We start from the raw sequence: 19,418 nt of genomic DNA, 5'->3' as shown, positions 1-19,418 counted from the left end.
TAGCAGGGAATTCTCTGCCTGCCTTTCCCCAGTGCTCTGCAAGCTCTCCAGGACAACATAGAATCTGGGGCTCTGTGCTTTCTTTCCTTCTGAACAAGTGTTACTGTTTTCTGCACAAAAGCGATTCTGCGAAGCAATGTGAACAGGCACAGAGAAGGTGCTATCAGGGAATTCTCTGCCTGCCTTTCCCCAGTGCTCTGCAAGCTCTCCAGGACAACATAAAATCTGGGGCTCTGTGCTTTCTTTCCTTCTGAACAAGTGTTACTGTTTTCTGCACAAAAGCGATTCTGCGAAGCAATGTGAACACTTGTGCTTCCCAGGCACAGAGAAGGTGCTAGCAAGGAATTTTCTGTCTGCCTTTCCCCAGTGCTCTGCAAGCTCACCAGACAACATAAAATCTGGGGCTCTGTGCTTTCTTTCGTTCTGAACAAGTGTTAGTGTTTTCTGCAAAAAAGAGATTCTGCGAAACAATATGAACAGGCACAGAGAAGGTGCTATCAGGGAATTCTCTGCCTGCATTGCCCCAGTGCTCTGCAAGCTCTCCAGGACAACATAGAATCTGGGGCTCTGTGCTTTCTTTCGTTCTGAACAAGTGTTACTGTTTTCTGCACAAAAGCGATTCTGCGAAGCAATGTGAACACTTCTGCTTCCCAGGCAGAGAGAAGGTGCTAGCAAGGAATTCTCTGCCTGCCTTTCCCCAGTGCTCTGCAAGCTCTCCAGGACAACATAGAATCTGGGGCTCTGTGCTTTCTTTCGTTCTGAACAAGTGTTAGTGTTTTCTGCACAAAAGCGATTCTGCGAAGCAATGTGAACAGGCACAGAGAAGGTGCTAGCAGGGAATTCTCTGCCTGCCTTTCCCCAGTGCTCTGCAAGCTCTCCAGGACAACAGCAAATCTGGGGCTCTGTGCTTTCTTTCTTTCTGAACAAGTGTTACTGTTTTCTGCACAAAAGCGATTCTGCGAAGCAATGTGAACACTCCTGCTTCCCAGGCACAGAGAAGGTGCTAGCAGGGAATTCTCTGCCTGCCTTTCCCCAGTGCTCTGCAAGCTCTCCAGGACAACATAGAATCTGGGGCTCTGTGCTTTCTTTCCTTCTGAACAAGTGTTACTGTTTTCTGCACAAAAGCGATTCTTGCGAAGCAATGTGAACAGGCACAGAGAAGGTGCTAGCAGGGAATTCTCTGCCTGCCTTTCCCCAGTGCTCTGCAAGCTCTCCAGGACAACATAGAATCTGGGGCTCTGTGCTTTCTTTCCTTCTGAACAAGTGTTAGTGTTTTCTGCACAAAAGCGATTCTGCGAAGCAATGTGAACACTTCTGCTTCCCAGGCACAGAGAAGGTGCTAGCAAGGAATTCTCTGCCTGCCTTTCCCCAGTGCTCTGCAAGCTCTCCAGGACAACATAAAATCTGGGGCTCTGTGCTTTCTTTCCTTCTGAACAAGTGTTACTGTTTTCTGCACAAAAGCGATTCTGCGAAGCAATGTGAACAGGCACAGAGAAGGTGCTAGCAGGGAATTCTCTGCCTGCCTTTCCCCAGTGCTCTGCAAGCTCTCCAGGACAACATAGAATCTGGGGCTCTGTGCTTTCTTTCCTTCTGAACAAGTGTTACTGTTTTCTGCACAAAAGCGATTCTGCGAAGCAATGTGAACACTTCTGCTTCCCAGGCAGAGAGAAGGTGCTAGCAAGGAATTCTCTGCCTGCCTTTCCCCAGTGCTCTGCAAGCTCTCCAGGACAACATAAAATCTGGGGCTCTGTGCTTTCTTTCCTTCTGAACAAGTGTTACTGTTTTCTGCACAAAAGCGATTCTGTGAAGCAATGTGAACACTTCTGCTTCCCAGGCACAGAGAAGGTGCTAGCAGGGAATTCTCTGCCTGCCTTTCCCCAGTGCTCTGCAAGCTCTCCAGGACAACATAAAATCTGGGGCTCTGTGCTTTCTTTCGTTCTGAACAAGTGTTAGTGTTTTCTGCACAAAAGCGATTCTGCGAAGCAATGTGAACAGGCACAGAGAAGGTGCTATCAGGGAATTCTCTGCCTGCCTTTCCCCAGTGCTCTGCAAGCTCTCCAGGACAACATAAAATCTGGGGCTCTGTGCTTTCTTTCCTTCTGAACAAGTGTTACTGTTTTCTGCACAAAAGCGATTCTTGCGAAGCAATGTGAACACTTCTGCTTCCCAGGCACAGAGAAGGTGCTAGCAAGGAATTTTCTGCCTGCCTTTCCCCAGTGCTCTGCAAGCTCACCAGACAACATAGAATCTGGGGCTCTGTGCTTTCTTTCGTTCTGAACAAGTGTTACTGTTTTCTGCACAAAAGCGATTCTGCGAAGCAATGTGAACAGGCACAGAGAAGGTGCTAGCAGGGAATTCTCTGCCTGCCTTTCCCCAGTGCTCTGCAAGCTCTCCAGGACAACATAAAATCTGGGGCTCTGTGCTTTCTTTCGTTCTGAACAAGTGTTACTGTTTTCTGCACAAAAGCGATTCTTGCGAAGCAATGTGAACACTTCTGCTTCCCAGGCACAGAGAAGGTGCTAGCAGGGAATTCTCTGCCTGCCTTTCCCCAGTGCTCTGCAAGCTCTCCAGGACAACATAGAATCTGGGGCTCTGTGCTTTCTTTCCTTCTGAACAAGTGTTACTGTTTTCTGCACAAAAGCGATTCTGCGAAGCAATGTGAACACTTCTGCTTCCCAGGCACAGAGAAGGTGCTAGCAAGGAATTCTCTGCCTGCCTTTCCCCAGTGCTCTGCAAGCTCTCCAGGACAACATAAAATCTGGGGCTCTGTGCTTTCTTTCCTTCTGAACAAGTGTTAGTGTTTTCTGCACAAAAGCGATTCTTGCGAAGCAATGTGAACACTTCTGCTTCCCAGGCACAGAGAAGGTGCTAGCAGGAAATTCTCTGCCTGCCTTTCCCCAGTGCTCTGCAAGCTCTCCAGGACAACATAAAATCTGGGGCTCTGTGCTTTCTTTCGTTCTGAACAAGTGTTAGTGTTTTCTGCACAAAAGCGATTCTGCGAAGCAATGTGAACAGGCACAGAGAAGGTGCTAGCAGGGAATTCTCTACCTGCCTTTCCCCAGTGCTCTGCAAGCTCTCCAGGACAACATAGAATCTGGGGCTCTGTGCTTTCTTTCGTTCTGAACAAGTGTTACTGTTTTCTGCACAAAAGCGATTCTGCGAAGCAACGTGAACACTTCTGCTTCCCAGGCACAGAGAAGGTGCTAGCAGGGAATTCTCTGCCTGCCTTTCCCCAGTGCTCTGCAAGCTCTCCAGGACAACATAAAATCTGGGGCTCTGTGCTTTCTTTCCTTCTGAACAAGTGTTACTGTTTTCTGCACAAAAGCGATTCTGCGAAGCAATGTGAACAGGCACAGAGAAGGTGCTAGCAAGGAATTCTCTACCTGCCTTTCCCCAGTGCTCTGCAAGCTCTCCAGGACAACATAAAATCTGGGGCTCTGTGCTTTCTTTCCTTCTGAACAAGTGTTACTGTTTTCTGCACAAAAGCGATTCTTGCGAAGCAATGTGAACACTTCTGCTTCCCAGGCACAGAGAAGGTGCTAGCAGGGAATTCTCTGCCTGCCTTTCCCCAGTGCTCTGCAAGCTCTCCAGGACAACATAGAATCTGGGGCTCTGTGCTTTCTTTCGTTCTGAACAAGTGTTAGTGTTTTCTGCACAAAAGCGATTCTGCGAAGCAATGTGAACAGGCACAGAGAAGGTGCTAGCAGGGAATTCTCTGCCTGCCTTTCCCCAGTGCTCTGCAAGCTCTCCAGGACAACATAAAATCTGGGGCTCTGTGCTTTCTTTCCTTCTGAACAAGTGTTACTGTTTTCTGCACAAAAGCGATTCTGCGAAGCAATGTGAACACTTCTGCTTCCCAGGCACAGAGAAGGTGCTAGCAGGGAATTCTCTGCCTGCCTTTCCCCAGTGCTCTGCAAGCTCTCCAGGACAACATAAAATCTGGGGCTCTGTGCTTTCTTTCCTTCTGAACAAGTGTTAGTGTTTTCTGCACAAAAGCGATTCTGCGAAGCAATGTGAACAGGCACAGAGAAGGTGCTATCAGGGAATTCTCTGCCTGCCTTTCCCCAGTGCTCTGCAAGCTCTCCAGGACAACATAAAATCTGGGGCTCTGTGCTTTCTTTCCTTCTGAACAAGTGTTACTGTTTTCTGCACAAAAGCGATTCTGCGAAGCAATGTGAACACTTGTGCTTCCCAGGCACAGAGAAGGTGCTAGCAAGGAATTCTCTGCCTGCCTTTCCCCAGTGCTCTGCAAGCTCTCCAGGACAACATAAAATCTGGGGCTCTGTGCTTTCTTTCGTTCTGAACAAGTGTTACTGTTTTCTGCACAAAAGCGATTCTGCGAAACAATGTGAACAGGCACAGAGAAGGTGCTATCAGGGAATTCTCTGCCTGCATTGCCCCAGTGCTCTGCAAGCTCTCCAGGACAACATAGAATCTGGGGCTCTGTGCTTTCTTTCGTTCTGAACAAGTGTTACTGTTTTCTGCACAAAAGCGATTCTGCGAAGCAATGTGAACACTTCTGCTTCCCAGGCACAGAGAAGGTGCTAGCAGGAAATTCTCTGCCTGCCTTTCCCCAGTGCTCTGCAAGCTCTCCAGGACAACAGCAAATCTGGGGCTCTGTGCTTTCTTTCCTTCTGAACAAGTGTTAGTGTTTTCTGCACAAAAGCGATTCTTTCGAAGCAATGTGAACACTTCTGCTTCCCAGGCACAGAGAAGGTGCTAGCAGGAAATTCTCTGCCTGCCTTTCCCCAGTGCTCTGCAAGCTCTCCAGGACAACAGCAAATCTGGGGCTCTGTGCTTTCTTTCGTTCTGAACAAGTGTTAGTGTTTTCTGCACAAAAGCGATTCTGCGAAGCAATGTGAACAGGCACAGAGAAGGTGCTAGCAGGGAATTCTCTGCCTGCCTTTCCCCAGTGCTCTGCAAGCTCTCCAGGACAACAGCAAATCTGGGGCTCTGTGCTTTCTTTCTTTCTGAACAAGTGTTACTGTTTTCTGCACAAAAGCGATTCTGCGAAGCAATGTGAACACTCCTGCTTCCCAGGCACAGAGAAGGTGCTAGCAGGGAATTCTCTGCCTGCCTTTCCCCAGTGCTCTGCAAGCTCTCCAGGACAACATAAAATCTGGGGCTCTGTGCTTTCTTTCCTTCTGAACAAGTGTTAGTGTTTTCTGCACAAAAGCGATTCTGCGAAGCAATGTGAACAGGCACAGAGAAGGTGCTAGCAGGGAATTCTCTGCCTGCCTTTCCCCAGTGCTCTGCAAGCTCTCCAGGACAACATAGAATCTGGGGCTCTGTGCTTTCTTTCGTTCTGAACAAGTGTTAGTGTTTTCTGCACAAAAGCGATTCTGCGAAGCAATGTGAACAGGCACAGAGAAGGTGCTAGCAGGGAATTCTCTGCCTGCCTTTCCCCAGTGCTCTGCAAGCTCTCCAGGACAACATAAAATCTGGGGCTCTGTGCTTTCTTTCCTTCTGAACAAGTGTTACTGTTTTCTGCACAAAAGCGATTCTGCGAAGCAATGTGAACACTTCTGCTTCCCAGGCACAGAGAAGGTGCTAGCAGGGAATTCTCTGCCTGCCTTTCCCCAGTGCTCTGCAAGCTCTCCAGGACAACATAAAATCTGGGGCTCTGTGCTTTCTTTCCTTCTGAACAAGTGTTAGTGTTTTCTGCACAAAAGCGATTCTGCGAAGCAATGTGAACAGGCACAGAGAAGGTGCTATCAGGGAATTCTCTGCCTGCCTTTCCCCAGTGCTCTGCAAGCTCTCCAGGACAACATAAAATCTGGGGCTCTGTGCTTTCTTTCCTTCTGAACAAGTGTTACTGTTTTCTGCACAAAAGCGATTCTGCGAAGCAATGTGAACACTTGTGCTTCCCAGGCACAGAGAAGGTGCTAGCAAGGAATTTTCTGTCTGCCTTTCCCCAGTGCTCTGCAAGCTCACCAGACAACATAAAATCTGGGGCTCTGTGCTTTCTTTCGTTCTGAACAAGTGTTACTGTTTTCTGCACAAAAGCGATTCTGCGAAGCAATGTGAACACTTCTGCTTCCCAGGCACAGAGAAGGTGCTATCAGGGAATTCTCTGCCTGCATTGCCCCAGTGCTCTGCAAGCTCTCCAGGACAACATAGAATCTGGGGCTCTGTGCTTTCTTTCGTTCTGAACAAGTGTTACTGTTTTCTGCACAAAAGCGATTCTGCGAAGCAATGTGAACACTTCTGCTTCCCAGGCACAGAGAAGGTGCTAGCAAGGAATTCTCTGCCTGCCTTTCCCCAGTGCTCTGCAAGCTCTCCAGGACAACAGCAAATCTGGGGCTCTGTGCTTTCTTTCCTTCTGAACAAGTGTTAGTGTTTTCTGCACAAAAGCGATTCTTGCGAAGCAATGTGAACACTTCTGCTTCCCAGGCACAGAGAAGGTGCTAGCAGGAAATTCTCTGCCTGCCTTTCCCCAGTGCTCTGCAAGCTCTCCAGGACAACAGCAAATCTGGGGCTCTGTGCTTTCTTTCGTTCTGAACAAGTGTTAGTGTTTTCTGCACAAAAGCGATTCTGCGAAGCAATGTGAACAGGCACAGAGAAGGTGCTAGCAGGGAATTCTCTGCCTGCCTTTCCCCAGTGCTCTGCAAGCTCTCCAGGACAACAGCAAATCTGGGCCTCTGTGCTTTCTTTCCTTCTGAACAAGTGTTACTGTTTTCTGCACAAAAGCGATTCTGCGAAGCAATGTGAACACTCCTGCTTCCCAGGCACAGAGAAGGTGCTAGCAGGGAATTCTCTGCCTGCCTTTCCCCAGTGCTCTGCAAGCTCTCCAGGACAACAGCAAATCTGTGGCTCTGTGCTTTCTTTCGTTCTGAACAAGTGTTAGTGTTTTCTGCACAAAAGCGAGTCTGCGAAGCAATGTGAACAGGCACAGAGAAGGTGCTAGCAGGGAATTCTCTGCCTGCCTTTCCCCAGTGCTCTGCAAGCTCTCCAGGACAACATGGAATCTGGGGCTCTGTGCTTTCTTTCCTTCTGAACAAGTGTTACTGTTTTCTGCACAAAAGCGATTCTGCGAAGCAATGTGAACACTTCTGCTTCCCAGGCACAGAGAAGGTGCTAGCAGGGAATTCTCTGCCTGCCTTTCCCCAGTGCTCTGCAAGCTCTCCAGGACAACATAAAATCTGGGGCTCTGTGCTTTCTTTCCTTCTGAACAAGTGTTAGTGTTTTCTGCACAAAAGCGATTCTGCGAAGCAATGTGAACAGGCACAGAGAAGGTGCTATCAGGGAATTCTCTGCCTGCCTTTCCCCAGTGCTCTGCAAGCTCTCCAGGACAACATAAAATCTGGGGCTCTGTGCTTTCTTTCCTTCTGAACAAGTGTTACTGTTTTCTGCACAAAAGCGATTCTGCGAAGCAATGTGAACACTTGTGCTTCCCAGGCACAGAGAAGGTGCTAGCAAGGAATTTTCTGTCTGCCTTTCCCCAGTGCTCTGCAAGCTCACCAGACAACATAAAATCTGGGGCTCTGTGCTTTCTTTCGTTCTGAACAAGTGTTACTGTTTTCTGCACAAAAGCGATTCTGCGAAACAATGTGAACAGGCACAGAGAAGGTGCTATCAGGGAATTCTCTGCCTGCATTTCCCCAGTGCTCTGCAAGCTCTCCAGGACAACATAGAATCTGGGGCTCTGTGCTTTCTTTCGTTCTGAACAAGTGTTACTGTTTTCTGCACAAAAGCGATTCTGCGAAGCAATGTGAACACTTCTGCTTCCCAGGCACAGAGAAGGTGCTAGCAAGGAATTCTCTGCCTGCCTTTCCCCAGTGCTCTGCAAGCTCTCCAGGACAACAGCAAATCTGGGGCTCTGTGCTTTCTTTCCTTCTGAACAAGTGTTAGTGTTTTCTGCACAAAAGCGATTCTTGCGAAGCAATGTGAACACTTCTGCTTCCCAGGCACAGAGAAGGTGCTAGCAGGGAATTCTCTGCCTGCCTTTCCCCAGTGCTCTGCAAGCTCTCCAGGACAACATAAAATCTGGGGCTCTGTGCTTTCTTTCGTTCTGAACAAGTGTTACTGTTTTCTGCACAAAAGCGATTCTGCGAAGCAATGTGAACACTCCTGCTTCCCAGGCACAGAGAAGGTGCTAGCAGGGAATTCTCTGCCTGCCTTTCCCCAGTGCTCTGCAAGCTCTCCAGGACAACATAAAATCTGGGGCTCTGTGCTTTCTTTCCTTCTGAACAAGTGTTAGTGTTTTCTGCACAAAAGCGATTCTGCGAAGCAATGTGAACAGGCACAGAGAAGGTGCTAGCAGGGAATTCTCTGCCTGCCTTTCCCCAGTGCTCTGCAAGCTCTCCAGGACAACATAGAATCTGGGGCTCTGTGCTTTCTTTCCTTCTGAACAAGTGTTACTGTTTTCTGCACAAAAGCGATTCTGCGAAGCAATGTGAACACTTCTGCTTCCCAGGCACAGAGAAGGTGCTAGCAGGGAATTCTCTGCCTGCCTTTCCCCAGTGCTCTGCAAGCTCTCCAGGACAACATAAAATCTGGGGCTCTGTGCTTTCTTTCCTTCTGAACAAGTGTTAGTGTTTTCTGCACAAAAGCGATTCTTGCGAAGCAATGTGAACACTTCTGCTTCCCAGGCACAGAGAAGGTGCTAGCAGGAAATTCTCTGCCTGCCTTTCCCCAGTGCTCTGCAAGCTCTCCAGGACAACATAAAATCTGGGGCTCTGTGCTTTCTTTCCTTCTGAACAAGTGTTAGTGTTTTCTGCACAAAAGCGATTCTGCGAAGCAATGTGAACAGGCACAGAGAAGGTGCTATCAGGGAATTCTCTGCCTGCCTTTCCCCAGTGCTCTGCAAGCTCTCCAGGACAACATAAAATCTGGGGCTCTGTGCTTTCTTTCCTTCTGAACAAGTGTTACTGTTTTCTGCACAAAAGCGATTCTGCGAAGCAATGTGAACACTTGTGCTTCCCAGGCACAGAGAAGGTGCTAGCAAGGAATTTTCTGTCTGCCTTTCCCCAGTGCTCTGCAAGCTCACCAGACAACATAAAATCTGGGGCTCTGTGCTTTCTTTCGTTCTGAACAAGTGTTACTGTTTTCTGCACAAAAGCGATTCTGCGAAACAATGTGAACAGGCACAGAGAAGGTGCTATCAGGGAATTCTCTGCCTGCATTTCCCCAGTGCTCTGCAAGCTCTCCAGGACAACATAGAATCTGGGGCTCTGTGCTTTCTTTCGTTCTGAACAAGTGTTACTGTTTTCTGCACAAAAGCGATTCTGCGAAGCAATGTGAACACTTCTGCTTCCCAGGCACAGAGAAGGTGCTAGCAAGGAATTCTCTGCCTGCCTTTCCCCAGTGCTCTGCAAGCTCTCCAGGACAACAGCAAATCTGGGGCTCTGTGCTTTCTTTCGTTCTGAACAAGTGTTAGTGTTTTCTGCACAAAAGCGATTCTTGCGAAGCAATGTGAACACTTCTGCTTCCCAGGCACAGAGAAGGTGCTAGCAGGAAATTCTCTGCCTGCCTTTCCCCAGTGCTCTGCAAGCTCTCCAGGACAACAGCAAATCTGGGGCTCTGTGCTTTCTTTCGTTCTGAACAAGTGTTAGTGTTTTCTGCACAAAAGCGATTCTGCGAAGCAATGTGAACAGGCACAGAGAAGGTGCTAGCAGGGAATTCTCTGCCTGCCTTTCCCCAGTGCTCTGCAAGCTCTCCAGGACAACAGCAAATCTGGGGCTCTGTGCTTTCTTTCGTTCTGAACAAGTGTTACTGTTTTCTGCACAAAAGCGATTCTGCGAAGCAATGTGAACACTCCTGCTTCCCAGGCACAGAGAAGGTGCTAGCAGGGAATTCTCTGCCTGCCTTTCCCCAGTGCTCTGCAAGCTCTCCAGGACAACATAAAATCTGGGGCTCTGTGCTTTCTTTTCTTCTGAACAAGTGTTAGTGTTTTCTGCACAAAAGCGATTCTGCGAAGCAATGTGAACACTTCTGCTTCCCAGGCACAGAGAAGGTGCTAGCAAGGAATTCTCTGCCTGCCTTTCCCCAGTGCTCTGCAAGCTCTCCAGGACAACATAAAATCTGGGGCTCTGTGCTTTCTTTCCTTCTGAACAAGTGTTACTGTTTTCTGCACAAAAGCGATTCTGCGAAGCAATGTGAACAGGCACAGAGAAGGTGCTAGCAAGGAATTCTCTGCCTGCCTTTCCCCAGTGCTCTGCAAGCTCTCCAGGACAACATAGAATCTGGGGCTCTGTGCTTTCTTTCCTTCTGAACAAGTGTTAGTGTTTTCTGCACAAAAGCGATTCTGCGAAGCAATGTGAACACTTCTGCTTCCCAGGCACAGAGAAGGTGCTAGCAAGGAATTCTCTGCCTGCCTTTCCCCAGTGCTCTGCAAGCTCTCCAGGACAACATAAAATCTGGGGCTCTGTGCTTTCTTTCCTTCTGAACAAGTGTTACTGTTTTCTGCACAAAAGCGATTCTGTGAAGCAATGTGAACACTTCTGCTTCCCAGGCACAGAGAAGGTGCTAGCAGGGAATTCTCTGCCTGCCTTTCCCCAGTGCTCTGCAAGCTCTCCAGGACAACATAAAATCTGGGGCTCTGTGCTTTCTTTCGTTCTGAACAAGTGTTAGTGTTTTCTGCACAAAAGCGATTCTGCGAAGCAATGTGAACAGGCACAGAGAAGGTGCTATCAGGGAATTCTCTGCCTGCCTTTCCCCAGTGCTCTGCAAGCTCTCCAGGACAACATAAAATCTGGGGCTCTGTGCTTTCTTTCCTTCTGAACAAGTGTTAGTGTTTTCTGCACAAAAGCGATTCTTGCGAAGCAATGTGAACACTTCTGCTTCCCAGGCACAGAGAAGGTGCTAGCAAGGAATTTTCTGCCTGCCTTTCCCCAGTGCTCTGCAAGCTCACCAGACAACAGCAAATCTGGGGCTCTGTGCTTTCTTTCGTTCTGAACAAGTGTTACTGTTTTCTGCACAAAAGCGATTCTGCGAAGCAATGTGAACAGGCACAGAGAAGGTGCTAGCAGGGAATTCTCTGCCTGCCTTTCCCCAGTGCTCTGCAAGCTCTCCAGGACAACATAAAATCTGGGGCTCTGTGCTTTCTTTCGTTCTGAACAAGTGTTACTGTTTTCTGCACAAAAGCGATTCTTGCGAAGCAATGTGAACACTTCTGCTTCCCAGGCACAGAGAAGGTGCTAGCAGGGAATTCTCTGCCTGCCTTTCCCCAGTGCTCTGCAAGCTCTCCAGGACAACATAGAATCTGGGGCTCTGTGCTTTCTTTCCTTCTGAACAAGTGTTAGTGTTTTCTGCACAAAAGCGATTCTTGCGAAGCAATGTGAACACTTCTGCTTCCCAGGCACAGAGAAGGTGCTAGCAGGAAATTCTCTGCCTGCCTTTCCCCAGTGCTCTGCAAGCTCTCCAGGACAACAGCAAATCTGGGGCTCTGTGCTTTCTTTCGTTCTGAACAAGTGTTAGTGTTTTCTGCACAAAAGCGATTCTGCGAAGCAATGTGAACAGGCACAGAGAAGGTGCTAGCAGGGAATTCTCTGCCTGCCTTTCCCCAGTGCTCTGCAAGCTCTCCTGGACAACAGCAAATCTGGGGCTCTGTGCTTTCTTTCTTTCTGAACAAGTGTTACTGTTTTCTGCACAAAAGCGATTCTGCGAAGCAATGTGAACACTCCTGCTTCCCAGGCACAGAGAAGGTGCTAGCAGGGAATTCTCTGCCTGCCTTTCCCCAGTGCTCTGCAAGCTCTCCAGGACAACATAAAATCTGGGGCTCTGTGCTTTCTTTCCTTCTGAACAAGTGTTAGTGTTTTCTGCACAAAAGCGATTCTTGCGAAGCAATGTGAACAGGCACAGAGAAGGTGCTAGCAGGGAATTCTCTGCCTGCCTTTCCCCAGTGCTCTGCAAGCTCTCCAGGACAACAGCAAATCTGGGGCTCTGTGCTTTCTTTCGTTCTGAACAAGTGTTAGTGTTTTCTGCACAAAAGCGATTCTGCGAAGCAATGTGAACAGGCACAGAGAAGGTGCTAGCAGGGAATTCTCTGCCTGCCTTTCCCCAGTGCTCTGCAAGCTCTCCAGGACAACATAAAATCTGGGGCTCTGTGCTTTCTTTCCTTCTGAACAAGTGTTACTGTTTTCTGCACAAAAGCGATTCTGCGAAGCAATGTGAACAGGCACAGAGAAGGTGCTAGCAAGGAATTCTCTGCCTGCCTTTCCCCAGTGCTCTGCAAGCTCTCCAGGACAACATAAAATCTGGGGCTCTGTGCTTTCTTTCCTTCTGAACAAGTCTTAGTGTTTTCTGCACAAAAGCGATTCTTGCGAAGCAATGTGAACACTTCTGCTTCCCAGGCACAGAGAAGGTGCTAGCAGGAAATTCTCTGCCTGCCTTTCCCCAGTGCTCTGCAAGCTCTCCAGGAACACAGCAAATCTGGGGCTCTGTGCTTTCTTTCGTTCTGAACAAGTGTTAGTGTTTTCTGCACAAAAGCGATTCTGTGAAGCAATGTGAACAGGCACAGAGAAGGTGCTAGCAGGGAATTCTCTGCCTGCCTTTCCCCAGTGCTCTGCAAGCTCTCCAGGACAACATAGAATCTGGGGCTCTGTGCTTTCTTTCGTTCTGAACAAGTGTTACTGTTTTCTGCACAAAAGCGATTCTGCGAAGCAATGTGAACACTTCTGCTTCCCAGGCACAGAGAAGGTGCTAGCAGGGAATTCTCTGCCTGCCTTTCCCCAGTGCTCTGCAAGCTCTCCAGGACAACATAAAATCTGGGGCTCTGTGCTTTCTTTCCTTCTGAACAAGTGTTACTGTTTTCTGCACAAAAGCGATTCTGCGAAGCAATGTGAACAGGCACAGAGAAGGTGCTAGCAAGGAATTCTCTACCTGCCTTTCCCCAGTGCTCTGCAAGCTCTCCAGGACAACATAAAATCTGGGGCTCTGTGCTTTCTTTCCTTCTGAACAAGTGTTACTGTTTTCTGCACAAAAGCGATTCTTGCGAAGCAATGTGAACACTTCTGCTTCCCAGGCACAGAGAAGGTGCTAGCAGGGAATTCTCTGCCTGCCTTTCCCCAGTGCTCTGCAAGCTCTCCAGGACAACATAAAATCTGGGGCTCTGTGCTTTCTTTCCTTCTGAACAAGTGTTAGTGTTTTCTGCACAAAAGCGATTCTGCGAAGCAATGTGAACAGGCACAGAGAAGGTGCTATCAGGGAATTCTCTGCCTGCCTTTCCCCAGTGCTCTGCAAGCTCTCCAGGACAACATAAAATCTGGGGCTCTGTGCTTTCTTTCCTTCTGAACAAGTGTTACTGTTTTCTGCACAAAAGCGATTCTGCGAAGTAATGTGAACACTTCTGCTTCCCAGGCACAGAGAAGGTGCTAGCAAGGAATTCTCTGCCTGCCTTTCCCCAGTGCTCTGCAAGCTCTCCAGGACAACAGCAAATCTGGGGCTCTGTGCTTTCTTTCCTTCTGAACAAGTGTTAGTGTTTTCTGCACAAAAGCGATTCTTGCGAAGCAATGTGAACACTTCTGCTTCCCAGGCACAGAGAAGGTGCTAGCAGGAAATTCTCTGCCTGCCTTTCCCCAGTGCTCTGCAAGCTCTCCAGGACAACAGCAAATCTGGGGCTCTGTGCTTTCTTTCGTTCTGAACAAGTGTTAGTGTTTTCTGCACAAAAGCGATTCTGCGAAGCAATGTGAACAGGCACAGAGAAGGTGCTAGCAGGGAATTCTCTGCCTGCCTTTCCCCAGTGCTCTGCAAGCTCTCCTGGACAACAGCAAATCTGGGGCTCTGTGCTTTCTTTCTTTCTGAACAAGTGTTACTGTTTTCTGCACAAAAGCGATTCTGCGAAGCAATGTGAACACTCCTGCTTCCCAGGCACAGAGAAGGTGCTAGCAGGGAATTCTCTGCCTGCCTTTCCCCAGTGCTCTGCAAGCTCTCCAGGACAACATAAAATCTGGGGCTCTGTGCTTTCTTTCCTTCTGAACAAGTGTTAGTGTTTTCTGCACAAAAGCGATTCTTGCGAAGCAATGTGAACAGGCACAGAGAAGGTGCTAGCAGGGAATTCTCTGCCTGCCTTTCCCCAGTGCTCTGCAAGCTCTCCAGGACAACAGCAAATCTGGGGCTCTGTGCTTTCTTTCGTTCTGAACAAGTGTTAGTGTTTTCTGCACAAAAGCGATTCTGCGAAGCAATGTGAACAGGCACAGAGAAGGTGCTAGCAGGGAATTCTCTGCCTGCCTTTCCCCAGTGCTCTGCAAGCTCTCCAGGACAACATAAAATCTGGGGCTCTGTGCTTTCTTTCCTTCTGAACAAGTGTTAGTGTTTTCTGCACAAAAGCGATTCTGCGAAGCAATGTGAACAGGCACAGAGAAGGTGCTAGCAAGGAATTCTCTGCCTGCCTTTCCCCAGTGCTCTGCAAGCTCTCCAGGACAACATAGAATCTGGGGCTCTGTGCTTTCTTTCCTTCTGAACAAGTGTTAGTGTTTTCTGCACAAAAGCGATTCTTGCGAAGCAATGTGAACACTTCTGCTTCCCAGGCACAGAGAAGGTGCTAGCAGGAAATTCTCTGCCTGCCTTTCCCCAGTGCTCTGCAAGCTCTCCAGGACAACAGCAAATCTGGGGCTCTGTGCTTTCTTTCGTTCTGAACAAGTGTTAGTGTTTTCTGCACAAAAGCGATTCTGTGAAGCAATGTGAACAGGCACAGAGAAGGTGCTAGCAGGGAATTCTCTGCCTGCCTTTCCCCAGTGCTCTGCAAGCTCTCCAGGACAACATAAAATCTGGGGCTCTGTGCTTTCTTTCCTTCTGAACAAGTGTTAGTGTTTTCTGCACAAAAGCGATTCTGCGAAGCAATGTGAACAGGCACAGAGAAGGTGCTAGCAGGGAATTCTCTGCCTGCCTTTCCCCAGTGCTCTGCAAGCTCTCCAGGACAACATAGAATCTGGGGCTCTGTGCTTTCTTTCCTTCTGAACAAGTGTTAGTGTTTTCTGCACAAAAGCGATTCTTGCGAAGCAATGTGAACAGGCACAGAGAAGGTGCTAGCAGGGAATTCTCTGCCTGCCTTTCCCCAGTGCTCTGCAAGCTCTCCAGGACAACATAGAATCTGGGGCTCTGTGCTTTCTTTCCTTCTGAACAAGTGTTAGTGTTTTCTGCACAAAAGCGATTCTGCGAAGCAATGTGAACACTTCTGCTTCCCAGGCACAGAGAAGGTGCTAGCAAGGAATTCTCTGCCTGCCTTTCCCCAGTGCTCTGCAAGCTCTCCAGGACAACATAAAATCTGGGGCTCTGTGCTTTCTTTCCTTCTGAACAAGTGTTACTGTTTTCTGCACAAAAGCGATTCTGCGAAGCAATGTGAACAGGCACAGAGAAGGTGCTAGCAGGGAATTCTCTGCCTGCCTTTCCCCAGTGCTCTGCAAGCTCTCCAGGACAACATAGAATCTGGGGCTCTGTGCTTTCTTTCCTTCTGAACAAGTGTTAGTGTTTTCTGCACAAAAGCGATTCTGCGAAGCAATGTGAACACTTCTGCTTCCCAGGCACAGAGAAGGTGCTAGCAAGGAATTCTCTGCCTGCCTTTCCCCAGTGCTCTGCAAGCTCTCCAGGACAACATAAAATCTGGGGCTCTGTGCTTTCTTTCCTTCTGAACAAGTGTTACTGTTTTCTGCACAAAAGCGATTCTGTGAAGCAATGTGAACACTTCTGCTTCCCAGGCACAGAGAAGGTGCTAGCAGGGAATTCTCTGCCTGCCTTTCCCCAGTGCTCTGCAAGCTCTCCAGGACAACATAAAATCTGGGGCTCTGTGCTTTCTTTCGTTCTGAACAAGTGTTAGTGTTTTCTGCACAAAAGCGATTCTGCGAAGCAATGTGAACAGGCACAGAGAAGGTGCTATCAGGGAATTCTCTGCCTGCCTTTCCCCAGTGCTCTGCAAGCTCTCCAGGACAACATAAAATCTGGGGCTCTGTGCTTTCTTTCCTTCTGAACAAGTGTTACTGTTTTCTGCACAAAAGCGATTCTTGCGAAGCAATGTGAACACTTCTGCTTCCCAGGCACAGAGAAGGTGCTAGCAAGGAATTTTCTGCCTGCCTTTCCCCAGTGCTCTGCAAGCTCACCAGACAACATAGAATCTGGGGCTCTGTGCTTTCTTTCGTTCTGAACAAGTGTTACTGTTTTCTGCACAAAAGCGATTCTGCGAAGCAATGTGAACAGGCACAGAGAAGGTGCTAGCAGGGAATTCTCTGCCTGCCTTTCCCCAGTGCTCTGCAAGCTCTCCAGGACAACATAAAATCTGGGGCTCTGTGCTTTCTTTCGTTCTGAACAAGTGTTACTGTTTTCTGCACAAAAGCGATTCTTGCGAAGCAATGTGAACACTTCTGCTTCCCAGGCACAGAGAAGGTGCTAGCAGGGAATTCTCTGCCTGCCTTTCCCCAGTGCTCTGCAAGCTCTCCAGGACAACATAGAATCTGGGGCTCTGTGCTTTCTTTCCTTCTGAACAAGTGTTACTGTTTTCTGCACAAAAGCGATTCTGCGAAGCAATGTGAACACTTCTGCTTCCCAGGCACAGAGAAGGTGCTAGCAGGGAATTCTCTGCCTGCCTTTCCCCAGTGCTCTGCAAGCTCTCCTGGACAACAGCAAATCTGGGGCTCTGTGCTTTCTTTCTTTCTGAACAAGTGTTACTGTTTTCTGCACAAAAGCGATTCTGCGAAGCAATGTGAACACTCCTGCTTCCCAGGCACAGAGAAGGTGCTAGCAGGGAATTCTCTGCCTGCCTTTCCCCAGTGCTCTGCAAGCTCTCCAGGACAACATAGAATCTGGGGCTCTGTGCTTTCTTTCCTTCTGAACAAGTGTTACTGTTTTCTGCACAAAAGCGATTCTGCGAAGCAATGTGAACACTTCTGCTTCCCAGGCAGAGAGAAGGTGCTAGCAAGGAATTCTCTGCCTGCCTTTCCCCAGTGCTCTGCAAGCTCTCCAGGACAACATAAAATCTGGGGCTCTGTGCTTTCTTTCCTTCTGAACAAGTGTTACTGTTTTCTGCACAAAAGCGATTCTGTGAAGCAATGTGAACACTTCTGCTTCCCAGGCACAGAGAAGGTGCTAGCAGGGAATTCTCTGCCTGCCTTTCCCCAGTGCTCTGCAAGCTCTCCAGGACAACATAAAATCTGGGGCTCTGTGCTTTCTTTCCTTCTGAACAAGTGTCACTGTTTTCTGCACAAAAGCGATTCTGCGAAGCAATGTGAACAGGCACAGAGAAGGTGCTAGCAAGGAATTCTCTGCCTGCCTTTCCCCAGTGCTCTGCAAGCTCTCCAGGACAACATAAAATCTGGGGCTCTGTGCTTTCTTTCCTTCTGAACAAGTCTTAGTGTTTTCTGCACAAAAGCGATTCTGTGAAGCAATGTGAACAGGCACAGAGAAGGTGCTAGCAGGGAATTCTCTGCCTGCCTTTCCCCAGTGCTCTGCAAGCTCTCCAGGACAACAGCAAATCTGGGGCTCTGTGCTTTCTTTCGTTCTGAACAAGTGTTAGTGTTTTCTGCACAAAAGCGATTCTGTGAAGCAATGTGAACAGGCACAGAGAAGGTGCTAGCAGGGAATTCTCTGCCTGCCTTTCCCCAGTGCTCTGCAAGCTCTCCAGGACAACATAAAATCTGGGGCTCTGTGCTTTCTTTCCTTCTGAACAAGTGTTAGTGTTTTCTGCACAAAAGCGATTCTGCGAAGCAATGTGAACAGGCACAGAGAAGGTGCTAGCAGGGAATTCTCTGCCTGCCTTTCCCCAGTGCTCTGCAAGCTCTCCAGGACAACATAGAATCTGGGGCTCTGTGCTTTCTTTCCTTCTGAACAAGTGTTAGTGTTTTCTGCACAAAAGCGATTCTTGCGAAGCAATGTGAACAGGCACAGAGAAGGTGCTAGCAGGGAATTCTCTGCCTGCCTTTCCCCAGTGCTCTGCAAGCTCTCCAGGACAACATAGAATCTGGGGCTCTGTGCTTTCTTTCCTTCTGAACAAGTGTTAGTGTTTTCTGCACAAAAGCGATTCTGCGAAGCAATGTGAACACTTCTGCTTCCCAGGCACAGAGAAGGTGCTAGCAAGGAATTCTCTGCCTGCCTTTCCCCAGTGCTCTGCAAGCTCTCCAGGACAACATAAAATCTGGGGCTCTGTGCTTTCTTTCCTTCTGAACAAGTGTTACTGTTTTCTGCACAAAAGCGATTCTGCGAAGCAATGTGAACAGGCACAGAGAAGGTGCTAGCAGGGAATTCTCTGCCTGCCTTTCCCCAGTGCTCTGCAAGCTCTCCAGGACAACATAGAATCTGGGGCTCTGTGCTTTCTTTCCTTCTGAACAAGTGTTAGTGTTTTCTGCACAAAAGCGATTCTGCGAAGCAATGTGAACACTTGTGCTTCCCAGGCACAGAGAAGGTGCTAGCAAGGAATTCTCTGCCTGCCTTTCCCCAGTGCTCTGCAAGCTCTCCAGGACAACATAAAATCTGGGGCTCTGTGCTTTCTTTCCTTCTGAACAAGTGTTACTGTTTTCTGCACAAAAGCGATTCTGTGAAGCAATGTGAACACTTCTGCTTCCCAGGCACAGAGAAGGTGCTAGCAGGGAATTCTCTGCCTGCCTTTCCCCAGTGCTCTGCAAGCTCTCCAGGACAACATAAAATCTGGGGCTCTGTGCTTTCTTTCGTTCTGAACAAGTGTTAGTGTTTTCTGCACAAAAGCGATTCTGCGAAGCAATGTGAACAGGCACAGAGAAGGTGCTATCAGGGAATTCTCTGCCTGCCTTTCCCCAGTGCTCTGCAAGCTCTCCAGGACAACATAAAATCTGGGGCTCTGTGCTTTCTTTCCTTCTGAACAAGTGTTACTGTTTTCTGCACAAAAGCGATTCTTGCGAAGCAATGTGAACACTTCTGCTTCCCAGGCACAGAGAAGGTGCTAGCAAGGAATTTTCTGCCTGCCTTTCCCCAGTGCTCTGCAAGCTCACCAGACAACATAGAATCTGGGGCTCTGTGCTTTCTTTCGTTCTGAACAAGTGTTACTGTTTTCTGCACAAAAGCGATTCTGCGAAGCAATGTGAACAGGCACAGAGAAGGTGCTAGCAGGGAATTCTCTGCCTGCCTTTCCCCAGTGCTCTGCAAGCTCTCCAGGACAACATAAAATCTGGGGCTCTGTGCTTTCTTTCGTTCTGAACAAGTGTTACTGTTTTCTGCACAAAAGCGATTCTTGCGAAGCAATGTGAACACTTCTGCTTCCCAGGCACAGAGAAGGTGCTAGCAGGGAATTCTCTGCCTGCCTTTCCCCAGTGCTCTGCAAGCTCTCCAGGACAACATAGAATCTGGGGCTCTGTGCTTTCTTTCCTTCTGAACAAGTGTTACTGTTTTCTGCACAAAAGCGATTCTGCGAAGCAATGTGAACACTTCTGCTTCCCAGGCACAGAGAAGGTGCTAGCAAGGAATTCTCTGCCTGCCTTTCCCCAGTGCTCTGCAAGCTCTCCAGGACAACATAAAATCTG

Source organism: Strix aluco, unplaced genomic scaffold (assembly GCF_031877795.1).
Source record: "Strix aluco isolate bStrAlu1 unplaced genomic scaffold, bStrAlu1.hap1 HAP1_SCAFFOLD_60, whole genome shotgun sequence".
NCBI lineage: Eukaryota > Metazoa > Chordata > Aves > Strigiformes > Strigidae > Strix > Strix aluco.
The sequence above is the reverse complement of the archived record's forward strand: the minus strand, read 5'-3'. Positions refer to the sequence as shown.